Source organism: Scyliorhinus torazame, chromosome 21 (genome assembly GCF_047496885.1).
Source record: "Scyliorhinus torazame isolate Kashiwa2021f chromosome 21, sScyTor2.1, whole genome shotgun sequence".
In the NCBI taxonomy this organism is placed as follows: domain Eukaryota; kingdom Metazoa; phylum Chordata; class Chondrichthyes; order Carcharhiniformes; family Scyliorhinidae; genus Scyliorhinus; species Scyliorhinus torazame.
Window position 1 is genome coordinate 114,620,582 of NC_092727.1, and position 14,077 is coordinate 114,634,658.

General features: G+C 42.7%; 1 protein-coding gene across 4 annotated transcripts in view; it reads left to right on the plus strand.

The window, feature by feature from the left end:
* LOC140398533 (signal transducer and activator of transcription 5B-like) overlaps positions 1 to 14,077 on the plus strand; it is a 190,263-nt gene that overhangs the window by 73,330 nt on the left and 102,856 nt on the right. The gene's annotated exons all lie outside the window — the stretch shown is intronic.

A 14,077-nucleotide genomic window follows, 5' to 3' on the forward strand; every position in this document is an offset into this window, starting at 1 on the left:
CGGTACAACATGTGCTATGGTTACCAGGTGGGCTGAGTTGCATTTGGTACGCCTGATGTGCACAAGTTTTAAATTAGTACTAATTAAGAGTCCTGTTTATTCTCGCTCAGCTTCTGTATGCTGCCCAGAATTACTGAATGGAGAACCCATGTTAGTATTTATAACCCATTCCTAATTACCCTTAAGAATGTGATAGTGAGCTAATTTATTTAATCTGGTGTAGGCATGCTCATCATGGTGTTATGAAAAAAAAAAGAAAATCGCTTATTGTTACAAGTAGGCTTCAAACGAAGTTACTGTGAAAAGCCCCTAGTCTCCACATTCCGGCGCCTGTTCGGGGAGGCTGGTATGGGAATTGAACCCACACTGCTGGTCTGCCTTGGTCTGCTTTAAAAGCCAGCTATTTAGCCCAGTGTGCTAAACCAGCCCCGCAAGTTCTGTCTTTCAGCCCAAATGCATTTGGCCAGACAGATTTCTAATATGGTCTGATTTTAAGACACTGGCTAAGTTGTAGTTTGACTATTTGCACTGCCAGAGCAAATCTATATAAGTTTTCATTATGTAATGCAAATAGAATGTGACATAAGCTGGGGCAGCACGGTAGCATTGTGGATAGCAGAATTGCTTCACAGCTCCAGGGTCCCAGGTTTGATTCCGGCTTGGGTCACTGTCTGTGTGGAGTCTGCACATCCTCCCCGTGTGTGCGTGGGTTTCCTCCGGGTGCTCCGGTTTCCTCCCACAGTCCAAAGATGTGCAGGTTAGGTGGATTGGCCATGATAAATTGCCCTTAGTGTCCAGAATTGCCCTTAGTGTTGGGTGGGGTTACTGGGTTATGGGAATAGGGTGGAGGTGTTGACCTTGGGTAGGGTGCTCTTTCCAAGAGCCGGTGCAGTCTCGATGGGCCGAATGGCCTCCTTCTGCACTGTAAATTCTATGTATATACCTGACTGAGAATTCTTGTTACCTTGGTCAACAACGGGTTTAGAAATGAACAGATACCTATTCATTAGGTGGATTGGTCATGTTAAATTGCCCGTAGTGTCCAAAAAGGTTAGGTGGGGTTACTGCTTTATGGGGATAGGTTGGTGGTGTGTGTTTAAAAGGATGCTCTTTCCAAGGGCTGGTGCAGACTCGATGGGCTGAATGTCCTCCTGCACTGTAAATTCTATGATTCTAAACACAGTCAGGGGTATATTGTGGCTACCATTAATCTGTATTTATGGAGGTTTATCTTGTGCTTGTCAGATTGATGAATTTGCAGTGTTTTGTTCTACACTCTTATCAGAGATTAGGCTTTCCTCACAGGCACTAGAGCAGATTGTCTTTATCATTCTCCTTGTTTATATTAGAACATGCATTCAGCTGTAGTATAATTATCCACATAGAAAATTGCAGAGGTTTTTATAGGTCACTGTAGTGCTTTGTCTTGTGCAAAACGTGTACAGAAGACTGATCTGTGTGTACTAGTAGGTAAGCAAAGTTCTTGTCTCAGATTCCTATGTCCTTTGTATTTGGTATTAAAAAAACAATCAATTTTATTTGTTAAACTGATATGTTGCAGTGTGGAGGCTGTGGTTAGATTTGTGTTGCATCTTTATTTTCAAACTTTAGAAAAGTGTGTGATGTAATAATTGATGGTACATTGTAATATGAAGTGATATAAATTGACAGTTGAACAGGTAGATTTGTAGCACGTTTGATATTTTTTAAAACATGGATTATAAATTTGTTCATGAACAAGATAATTATATTTTTAAAAAGTTCTCAGTTCAATCTCTTTAGAATAATATTGCCAAAGACCTGTTTTTAAAGTGCAGTTGTTTTTTGGAGTTGTGTGGAATGAGAAATGTAATATAGGTCTTTAATTATCTTGTGAACTTTATTTCTGCCTGAATTTGAATATTTATCAATATAGTAACTCAACAGAGTATAGAATTTTTCAAATAGCGTATCCTCATTTTGTTTTGAAAGATATTTTCAGATGAGGTGAATTTACTCTGGATTAAAAAAACAAAACTTGCTGATTTTCTCATTTTGCTGGTCATTTCCTAGAAATAACACTGAGTGTATGCTGGTTGTCATGAATTTAGAATGTAAGACCCCACAGTTTCATATAAATTTATAAAATAAACAGTAAAAAGAACATCCAAGTAATTCTTCAGGATTAAAATAAATTGGTGTTCTTGAGTGTCTGGTTTTATAATTAACCATTTTTGCTAAAAGAGTCGCGACACTAAATTTGTTCCATCAGGTTTCTCCATTTCCTCTGGGCAAGTATTTCATTTTTACCTTTGTTAAAGGGAATTATGTGATTATTAAACGGGTAACACCAGGAAAACCCATGGAAGTCCCTTTGACTGTCAAGATGTACTACAAAGCTACTACAATATGGTTTAATAGATCGCTGCCCCACCATCCCCTTCCAAATTATAGAATTCCTACAGTGCAGCAAGAGGCCATTCGGCCCATCGAGTCTGCACCGACCCTCTAAAAGAGCACCTACCTATCCCCTCCTGCAATCCAATAACCCCACTTAACCTTTGCACATTAACGGACAATTTAACATGGTCATTTAACCTAGCCTGCACATCTTTGGACTGTGGGAGGAAACCGGAGCACTCCGAGGAAACCCACGCAGTCACAGGGACAAAGTTCAAACTCCACACAGTCACCCAAGACCAGAACTGAACATGGGTCCCTGGCGCTGAGGCAGCAGTGCTAACTACTGTTGCCACCATGCCGTCCTGTCCCCTCCCACAAATTTTTTTTTGTTGATATTGAGAGCTCTTTTAACTAGTGACAATGGTTCACTGGATTAACGAGAATGCTCAAAATGTTGCACCATTATGAAATCCGAAAGTGAGACTAAATGAATTGGATGGCAGAATGTAAATTCTGGAAATCTGCAATAATAATTGTGTAATAACATGTTGCAGAAACATGAAGTGCACACTTTTTAATTGCTATATGCAATTGGATTACTTGATCCCGTAAAGGAATTTCAGTGCTAACAGCAATTCCTTTTGGGAGGGTTGGGGTTTCCTTTTCACTGAACCATGTTACCACAGTGTTGTGTTCCATTTGACTAATCAAAAGGGCTGACTAGAGTTTGCCTGATGTAACCTTTTAGCAGGCGCATGATTTGTCTCTGTTCATGCAGTAGGAAAGACCTATGATCAAGGTGCAACTGTCTGTTCTTTTTTTCTGTTACCACCAAAACACTTGCTATTTCAACAGGAAAAGCAACACAAAATTATACAGAAATTACCGCAGAGATGGACCTGCAATATTATTTATAGTCCATATGAGCAGCTCCTGCATTCATTCATCTCAGCCTATTGACAGACCCATATATTCCTTTCTTCCTTTGCATTTAAGAGGAAACTGGATAAATACATCAATACAATCTGCCTCGATCACTTTGTGGAAGAGGAGGATTTCACATTTTCATCGCACCAATGTTTGTTCATTCTTTCCAATTTTTATCCTCTGCAACAAAAACAGAGGTACAACTGTTGGGCAGCACAGTAGCATAGTGGTTAGCACAATTGCTACACAGCTCCAGGGTCCCAGGTTTGATTCCCGGCTTGGGTCACTGTCTGTGCGGAGTCTGCACGTTGTCCCTGTGTGTGCGTGGGTTTAATCCGGGTGCTCCGGTTTCCTCCCACTGTCCAAAGATGTGCAGGTTAGGTGGATTGACCATGCTAAATTGCCCTCAGTGTCCAAAATTGCCCTTAGTGTTGGGTAGGGTTACTAGGTTATGGGGATAGGGTGGAAGTGTGGGTTTGGGTAGGGTGCTCTTTCCAAGAGCCGGTGCAGACTCGATGGGCCGAATGGCCTCCTTCTGCATTGTAAATTCTATGAAATCTATGAAACTCTTTGCAATCATAAGTTGCCAAATATTCATTTTAGCTTTATCTCATCAGATATTTTCAATCGCACTTTGAAGAGGTAGCTGGACTGCATATATTGGTATATAGGAAGGTAGCAGACAAGTTTGGTTGAGCTGTGGCGCATATAACCAAACTCGTCATTACAAATTGCAATGTTTTCCTGCTTGCAACAAAATTTCCTTCACCTTAGTTGTGTTTGCTGTTTAAGATCAAGCTTCTGGTTGAAAGATCTCATTGTTATAAACCCATAGTGCAAATTAAAGTAAATGTGGCTTTTAAAAAAAAAAATATATTTATTAAAGTTTTTTAACACAATTTTTCTCCCTTACAAACAATAACCCCCCCCCCCCGTAACAAAAAAAACCGAGAAATCGCGCAGAGCAAGATATATACATGGCAAAATGATATATTTACACAGCTTTGTACACTGGCCCTCACCCGTACGTGCCAGTTGTAAATGTGGCTTTTAAATAGAGACTGGTCTAACCATTGTGCATTGCACTATAAAGTTAGAGTGGACTAAAGGATTATGAATGGGGTCTTGAGCCGAACAAAACCGTGGTTCAGCTCTTATAAGAAAGTGAGTCAGAAATGTCATTGAGACAGAACTCTTCATAACTGATTATGGGGAGATGGCATAGTGGCAATGTCACTGGGCTAGTAATTCAGAGTCCCAGGCAAATGCTCTGGAGGCATGGGTTCAAATCTCACCATGGCAATTGGTGGAATTCAAATTCAATTAAAACAAAAATCTGGAATTGAAAGCTATAACTGAAAGAATATTTGATGAACTGCCCCCTTCCTGGATGAGTGCAGCGCCAACAACATTGAGGAAGCTTGACACCGTCCAGGACAAAGCCAGAATGGCACCCCATCCAATTCACTCCCTCCACCATCAATGAGCAGTTGCAGCCGTAGTTCATAGTACATACTGCTCTATGAACTGCAGGAGCATCTATGTGGTTCTGTCGGAAACACATTCCAAACCCATAACCACGACCATCTAGGACAAGGGCAGTAGATACATGGGAGCACCACTGCCTGGAATTTCACCTTCAAGCCAACTCATCATCCTGACTTGGTGGTACATTGCCGTTCCTTCGTTGTCACTGGGTCAAAATTGTGGAACTTCCTCACTGATAGCACAGCAGTTGTACCTACACCACATGGACTGTAGCAGTTCAAGAAGGCAGTTCACCACCACCTTTTTGGGTGTATTTAGGAATGGTCAATAAATGTTGGCTAAGTCAGTGAGGCCCATACCCCTTGAATGAATAATAAAAAAATAGTTTTAGTAATTGTGACCATGAAACTATCATTGTTGTAAAAGCCCGTGTTTCATGAATGTCTTTTAAGCGAGGAAATTGACCCTCCTGACTTGTTCTGGCCTACACACGACTCCTGATCCACAGCCATGTGGTTGATTCTTAATTGCCCTCTGAAATTAGCAAGTGCTCCAGTTCGAGGGTAATTAGGGATGGACAACAAATGCTGGCCTGGCCAGTGATGTCCATATCCCATGAAACAATACATAAGAAATATTTGCCTTAATAGTTTTGACAAATTTGGCCGGACATATTCTGAGATACCATCATATAACCTTCAACTATCTTTCCGTGAGACTCCTGCCAATGGTCAGCAAACTCGTGGAGCAGACTCAATGGCCTAATTCTGCTCCTATATCTTGTGGTCCATCTTCTGTCAATCATCACAGAGCCATGTCTTCCCAAGGGTTTTGAAAGTGTCCCAGTTTAGACTTGAAAAATCACATCACCCTGGCAGCCTTTAAAAAACAAAATTTTTGCTGCATGAGCATGTAATTGGCAAATGAGTTTCAACATGGGTAGTGTGAGGTATTACATTTTGGCAAGAAAATAAGGTCATGTTACTTGGAAAATAAGAATGTAAATGAAGTAGAGAAGCAAAAGGATTTGGCAGTATAAATACACAAGCCACAAAGAGTGGTGGTGTAGTAAGCCTTTTAAAAAGGCAAACCAAGCATTAGGAGTTCGTTCCAGAGGGATACAACTGAAAAATAGAATAGTTGTGCTAAACGTATGGTTAGACCATACTGGCAGTAAGTACTGTGTTCAGTTCTGGTCACTATGTCAGGCAACGGATATAGGAGCACTGCAGCTATTAGGGTTGATTGGAGAGGTTGGGACGTTTTCCTTGGAGAAAAGAAGGCTAAGAGGAGACTTGTCAGAGGTATTCAAGATCCTGTGTGTGGACAGGTTAAATGGGAAGAAACTATTCTGTCTCGAGAGAGCATCAAGAAATAGAGGGCATAAGATAAAAACAATTGGCAAAAGGAATAAAAGTGATGAGGAAAAGTGTTTTCACCTAATTAATCTTTATTATCGCAAGTAGGCTTACATTAACACTGCAATGAAGTTACTGTGAAAAGCCCCTAGTCGTCACACTACGGCACCTGTTCGGGTACACAGAGGGAGAATTGAGAATGTCCAAATTACCTAATAGTGCACATTTCGGGACTTGTGGGAGGAAACCAGAGCACCCGGAGGAAACCCACGCAGACACACTGAGAACGTGCAGACGCCACACAGACAGTGACCCAAGCCAGGAATCGAACCTGGGACCCTGGTGCTGTGAAGCCATAGTGCTAACCCCTATGCTACTGTGCTGCCCTAGAGGGCACCTAGAGGGTGATTTGTGAGATAATAGAACTAGACAAAGGATGGCTCAACACTCAAAACAGAAAAATACATAGCATAATAGATTAATTCACACAGAAAACAAGGCATTTCTTTTTATTAAGTAATAGCTGTGCCTAATGTTGGGACACCTGGTTTGAGGACACATGCTGGTTTGGGGTCATCATCCTCTAGCACAGAGAAAACAGAAAAGTTCAGAACAAATTTCCTGAGGGTGGTGGAGGCACTTTCAATTGAGTTATTCAAAGGGAAATTTAATTGCTATCTGAAAAAAAAAAAGAGTGCAACGTTGTGGGGATAAGGCAGGGGAATAGTCTATGCAGGCTCAATGGACCACCTTCTCCACATTTAAAGATTCTGTGAGCGTGTAAGAATATTCACAATATTACCAGAAATGCGAGGTTATACTTGTCAGGAAAGGATGAACAGGCTGGGTCTCTTTTGGAAAGAGAATGCTTTAGAGATGACCTATTAGAGGTCTTCAAAACAGTGAAATGTTTTGATAGAATTCCCATGTCAGGAAGGGCAAAACTAGAGGCTATCAATCTAAGAGAATCACCAAGAAATCAAGTAAGGTATTGATTTGTCTATGTGGACTTTTCAAAAGACATTTGATAAAGTATCACCTATTAGGTTTGTTAGCCATATTCAAGTCTATGGGATTGATTAAAAGGGGCATTAACAGCACAGATACAAAATTGGCCAAAAAACAGAAATCTAAGGGATAGACAACAAAGTTGTGGTGCGGTCTTTTTAGACTGGAGGGAAACTCAGTGGTGTTTTCCAGGGTTCAGTACTAGGAACATTGCTGTTTGTGATAAACATTAATGACTTGAAGGTATGGGGTACAGTTTTGAAAATTGCCGATGACCGGAAACTTGGCACTAGTAAACGGTGAGAAAGTTAGCAAGTAGTTGGTAGATTCCAAGAGGACGTGAATTGATGGAATACCTGTAGATGAAATACAAAGCAGAAACTTGAGAGGGTCTGCTGTACATTTTGATATAAAGAATAAGGAGAGACATTGCAAGGTAAGTGGTACAGATTTCAAAGGTTTGAAGGAACAGAGAGATCTGGGATGTTTGCGCAAGAATCTTGGTGGCTGGACAGGCTACAGAGCAGTTTATTTTTTTTAATTAAATATTTTATTGAAAATTTTTGGTCAACCAACACAGTACATTGTGCATCCTTTACACAATATTATAACAACACAAATAACAATGACCTATTTTATAAACAAAAAATGAATAAATAATAAATAACAAAAATGAAAACTAGCCCTAATTGGCAACTGCCTTGTCACAAGTAATACTCTCCAAAAATATAATTTAACAGTCCAATATATAATTATCTGTAGCAACGACCTATACATACTATACAGTATATATTAACAACCCTGAGAGTCCTTCTGGTTCCTCCCCCCCCCCCCCCCCCCGATCCTGGGCTGCTGCCTTCTTTTTCCCATTCCGTCTACCTTTCTGCGAGGTATTCGACGAACGGTTGCCACCGCCTGGTGAACCCTTGAGCTGACCCCCTTAGGACGAACTTAATCCGCTCTAGCTTTATAAACCCCGCCATGTCATTTATCCAGGTCTCCACCCCCGGGGGCTTGGCTTCTTTCCACATTAGCAATATCCTGCGCCGGGCTACTAGGGACGCAAAGGCCAAAACATCGGCCTCTCTCGCCTCCTGCACTCCCGGCTCTTGTGCAACCCCAAATATAGCCAACCCCCAGCTTGGTTCGACCCGGACTCCTACTACTTTTGAAAGCACCTTTGTCACCCCCATCCAAAACCCCTGTAGTGCCGGGCATGACCAAAACATATGGGTATGATTCGCTGGGCTTCTCGAGCACCTCGCACACCTATCCTCCACCCCAAAAAATTTACTGAGCCGTGCTCCAGTCATATGTGCCCTGTGTAATACCTTAAACTGAATCAGGCTTAGCCTGACACACGAGGACGACGAGTTTACCCTGCTTAGGGCATCTGCCCACAGCCCCTCCTCGATCTCCTCCCCCAGCTCTTCTTCCCATTTCCCTTTTAGTTCATCTACCATAGTCTCCCCTTCGTCCCTCATTTCCCTATATATATCTGACACCTTACCATCCCCCACCCATGTCTTTGAGATGACTCTGTCCTGCACCTCTTGTGTCGGGAGCTGCGGGAATTCCCTCACCTGTTGCCTCGCAAAAGCCCTCAGTTGCATATACCTGAATGCATTCCCTTGGGGCAACCCATATTTCTCGGTCAGCGCTCCCAGACTCGCGAACTTCCCATCCACAAACAGATCTTTCAGTTGCGTTATTCCTGCTCTTTGCCACATTCCATATCCCCCATCCATTCCCCCCGGGGCAAACCTATGGTTGTTTCTTATCGGGGACCCCCCCAAGGCTCCAGTCTTTCCCCTATGCCGTCTCCACTGTCCCCAAATCTTCAGTGTAGCCACCACCACCGGGCTTGTGGTGTAGTTCCTCGGTGAGAACGGCAATGGGGCTGTCACCATAGCCTGTAGGCTAGTCCCCCTACAGGACGCCCTCTCTAATCTCTTCCACGCCGCTCCCTCCTCCTCTCCCATCCACTTACTCACCATTGAAATATTAGCGGCCCTACAGAGCAGTTTATAACTCTTATGGAATCGTGGGCTGTATATATTGACACACCGTGCACAAAATGTGATTAAGTGCTGGTTTGGCCTCAGCTGGAGTATTGTGATCAGTTCTGGGTACCATACTTCAGCTAGGACATGAAGGCTTAAGTAAAAGTTTGCTAGATTTACTGGAATAGTTCCAAGGATGAGGGGTTGCAATAAGGTTTAGGCTGGAGTAGCTGAAGTTTTTCTTTATGGAGCAGAAAGATTGAGGAGAGATTTGGTTGAGGTGTTTAAAATCATGAAGGATTTAGATAGAGTAAGTAAAGAGAAACTGTTTCCAACGGCCGGTGGGTCGATAACTAGAGTACACAGATTTGGGGTCGGTGTTTCCAAAACCTTTTATCCGTGTGATCCCATTTTAATGCCCCAGACTCCCTGTGACCCCCGAGTGAAAATGTAGAAGGTACGAGAATTGTTGGAGGTAGGGTGGTGGTTCCCTCACCTAATGTGTATTAATTTTCTTCCTGCAGTGGAAGAATATGGTTTACGTACATGCTTTTAATACCATAATAGAAATTGTGGATTTAAAGGTACAGATATCCTTTTTTTTTTTTTAGCTGGCAGTGTACTTTTTTGTAATGTTTGGCTGTAATTAGGAAGTCTGATCCAGTATGCTTGACGCAATCACTGTGGAACTCTGCAATTGTTTATTTGAAATCTGGCCTACCTACACAAAGCAGTTCTCAGTAAGTCTTATCAGTTGCACATTTTGTAAACCAAGTTTGACTAAAACACATGCCTTTTAACAATTTTGCAGCAGAAATCAGGCCTTGCCTAGAACTAGACAAAAATGTGAAGATTTAAAGGGACCTTTGTTATAGGACCCGACACCCACTTTGTATTAGGAAACTGGATGAGAAACCCCAACAATATTGCAATTTGTAAACTGTGAGGAAAGGATTCTTCACTCTCAGGAATGATTCCACTGACAAATGTGGATTTTTGTATTAAAACAAACTATTAACACAGAGTTAACCCCATTAACATCCAAGGAAAAAACAGCTTTTCAATTAACAGTTTTAAAAGTTTTTAAAGAAAGAAATATTTTTGAGCTTACTTACCCGTCTACTTCTAAAATTTCAATTGAGCAAAATTAGGTCAAATGCCACTTCGTGGCTTACAGATTTATTCACAAAGTTCTTGGAGAGAAGCTTTCAGAAGTCAGTCTGAGAAACACAACTCCTTTCCTCGGAACCCAGAGCAGAACTCTTTTAAGATAAATCTAAAAACAGACACAGGACAGGGCTAAAAAACAAAATTAAAAACAGACCCGCACACAAAATGAATTAGCACATAGCATCTTTGCTCACCATGGAACAAGATGTCATGCAGAAAAAATACTGATGCTCAAAGAAGTAGTTCAGAAAACATCTTCCCGTAACAGCCTCCCCGAACAGGCGTGGAATGTGGCGACTAGGGGCTTTTCACAGTAACTTCATTTGAAACCTACTTGTGACAATAAGCGATTTTCATTTCATTTCATTTTCATTTCATTTCAAGAGACAAGGGGAGAAAATGGCAAATAATTTGGGCTGAGTGCCGAGAAAAAGGTGTAAAGTCACTTTGCAATCACAGATCAATTCATTTCCAATCTACGTCAGATTTAATAGCAGCCATTGAGAACTCCGAGATCATGACTCCTAAAGCTAATGTCACGACCGTTTGGAAAACCCTGTAACGGTGATTGATTGAACATGATTTTTAACAAGAACATTTTTACGCAATAAGCTATTTGGTTTTGGGATGCACTATTGAATATAGTGATGGATAGAGATTGGCGAGTAGATTTCAAAAGCGAATTGGACAATGCTTGAAGGGGAGAATTTTACAGGGAAAGGGGGAAAGAACAGGGCAGTGAGACTAAACAGATCGTTCTTCGAAAAAGTCGGTGCCAGGTTCGATGTGGCAAAGTGTTATTTTATAATATTCAGTTAAAGACGTGCTTCTGAGGGCAGCAGTGGCGCAGTGGTTAGTGCTCACGGCGCCTAGGTCCCAGGTTCAATCCCGGCTCTGGGTCACTGTCCGTGTGGCGTTTGCACATTCTCCCCATGTTTGCATGGGTTTTGCCCCCACAATCCAAAGATGAGCATAAGTTAATTGGCCACGCTAAATTACCCCTTAATTGGAAAAAAGGAATTGGATAATCTAAATTTTAAAAAAGACGTGCTTCTGCAAATTGTTGCTCACTCACAATCAAAGTAAAGTTGAAAGATTAGGAAATTATTATAAAGGATAGATGGCTTCAGTAGATATGCCATTTCCAGATGTTGGAGTAAAAAACAGGTAGATTAAGGAACCAAACTGATTTCAAAAAAAGCAACTCTTGAGACTGTATGATTTTGCTTTTACTCAAGACAACGAAAATTCAACAAGTTTCATTTCTCATTGCACAGTGGAAAACACTTAAAGGCATTTTTATAATGTTAATATAGAGCAGTGATATGGAACAGCTCTCTCAACTTCAATATATATTCATTTTTCATCCAAAGGTACTTTTTGCTGTCATTTTCTTGTCTTTCATACAGGTTGTACCAACTGGCTTCTTGTACCTGCTGTTGTACACTATGCTCTAACTTGGTTTATGTAGTGGATAAAAATACATAATGAAAATTAAATAACTATATTTGACCATCCCAATTCCTTTAGTGCATTTAGTTCTTATTTGGTGACCTGTCTTTCTCTTTCTGAATAATAGTGTTTATTTTAAAACTGATTTCTTTATTGAAAAGCATCTTCACCTATTTATTTTAAGTGCCAATTTGGCTCCATTGATTGGACCTGAGTCATATAACCAAGTGCAGACTTGAGCACATTATGGAATTGCTGAATTGAGTTTTTTTGAGGAATGCAATGTTTAACCAAGACCGCACACATGACACAAATCCCATGGCAACAAAATTCAATGAGCAAGAAGACTTCCTTGTTGTGTTGGGTGCTCTGCCACATAGACGAACCAACACGGTTGCGGATGGTACAACTCGGTTTTATTACTAACAATATTAACATGTGTAAACTGGTTACTGTGGTTCGTTCACTACCCTCTAACCTGTGGACCTAGCCCTAACACTATCTTGGAGAAGCACTCAGCACATGGTGAATGTCTGAGTGGCTTGCTGTGAGCTCTGTGCTCTTGAGCTGTCTCCTGCTGGAATGAGCGGGAAGTGTCGTGTTCCCCGTTTTATAGTGTGTATGTTCTTGCCTGTGATTGGCTGTGATGTTGTGTGTGTATTGATTGGTCCGTTGATCTGTCCATCAGTCTGTATGTATGTTTGCACCATGATGTTAATCTGAATATCATGCCATCCTCCTTTTTTTACAAGAATAAATGTGGTAATAAATATAGATGTGTACTGAGTGCAGCAGAATGTGTGCGCGCGCAATATCTACAACGTGTACATGAGGCTAAACCATATACATAGGAAGGTGTCAGGTGCAACATAGCAACGAGGTTGTACCATCAACAAAACAAGTGTAAACATCAAGCATCAAAACGAACTCAACGACAGAAAGAGAAACATATATTAACATTGTGGCATAATACGTTAGTGAGTCCAATGTTCAAACAGGCTCATAAGTCCAGCCTAGTAGGTGGGCGACTAATTCGGGTTGACCGCCTCAAGGGTGGGTCAGGATCCACCGACTGAGGAATGGGCCTGGCCACAGGCGACAGAGGAATGGGCATGGTGGCAGGAAGCTCCACGAAATCGACATCAGGAACAACAGGAGGGCGTGGCACCGGTGTATGATCACGTAGCGAGCGCGGAAGCAGGCGAAGAGCCCGGTGATTGCGCCTGCGAATGGAGCCATCAGGCATGCGAACCAGGAACGAGCGGGGAGCCACGCGTCGGAGAACTTCGGCAGTTGCCGACCAGCCACCATCTGGTAGGTGGATGCGGACGTTGTCTCCAGGCGCTAGGGCAGGAAGATCAGTTGCCCGAATGCCATGTGCCACCTGCTGCTGAGCACGCTGCTGTCGCATCCGTTGCAGTACTGGAGCATAGTTGGGCGTAGGGACCAGAATGGATGGCACAGTGGTCCTGAGGGCGCGACCCATCAATATCTGGGCTGGTGAGAGGCCAATGGCTAGTGGGGCCGAGCGATAGGCCAGCAGGGCTAAGCAGAAATCCGAACCGGCATCAGCAGCCTTGCAGAGGAGTCGCTTGACTATGTGAACGCCCTTTTCCGCCTTGCCATTTGATTGGGGCTGCAGAGGGCTGGACGTCACGTGTGTGAAGCCATACGAAGCAGCAAAAGAAGACCATTCTTGGCTTGCAAAACAGGGCCCATTGTCCGACATGACAGTAAGCGGAATGCCATGGCGAGCGAAGGTGTCTTTGCATGCCCTGATGACAGCGGACAATGTCAAATCGTGTAGGCGTATGACTGCTGGAAAATTCGAAAAGTAATCTTTGATGACGTAGTCCCTGCCAAGCGCATGAAAAAGGTCCACACCCACCTTCGCCCAGGGGGACGTCACCAAATCATGGGACTGAAGTGTCTCAGGGGGTTGCGCCGGCTGAAATCTTTGGTTGGTGGTGCAGTTGAGCACCATGTTGGCAATGTCATCGCTGATGCCCGGCCAGTATACAGCTTCTCGGGCCCTCCGTCTGCACTTCTCAACCCCCAGATGGCCTCTGTGTAGTTGGTCGAGGACCAGCTTGTGCATGCTGTGTGAAATCACAATCTGGTCCAGCTTTAGGAGGACACCGTCAATGACTGCCAAGTCGTCCCGGACATTGTAGAATTGTGGGCACTGTCCTTTGAGCCACCCTCCCGTCATGTGGCGCATCACACGTTGCAGAAGGGGGTCAGCGCAGTCTCCCGGCGAATACGGGCCAGACTTGAATCATCAGCCGG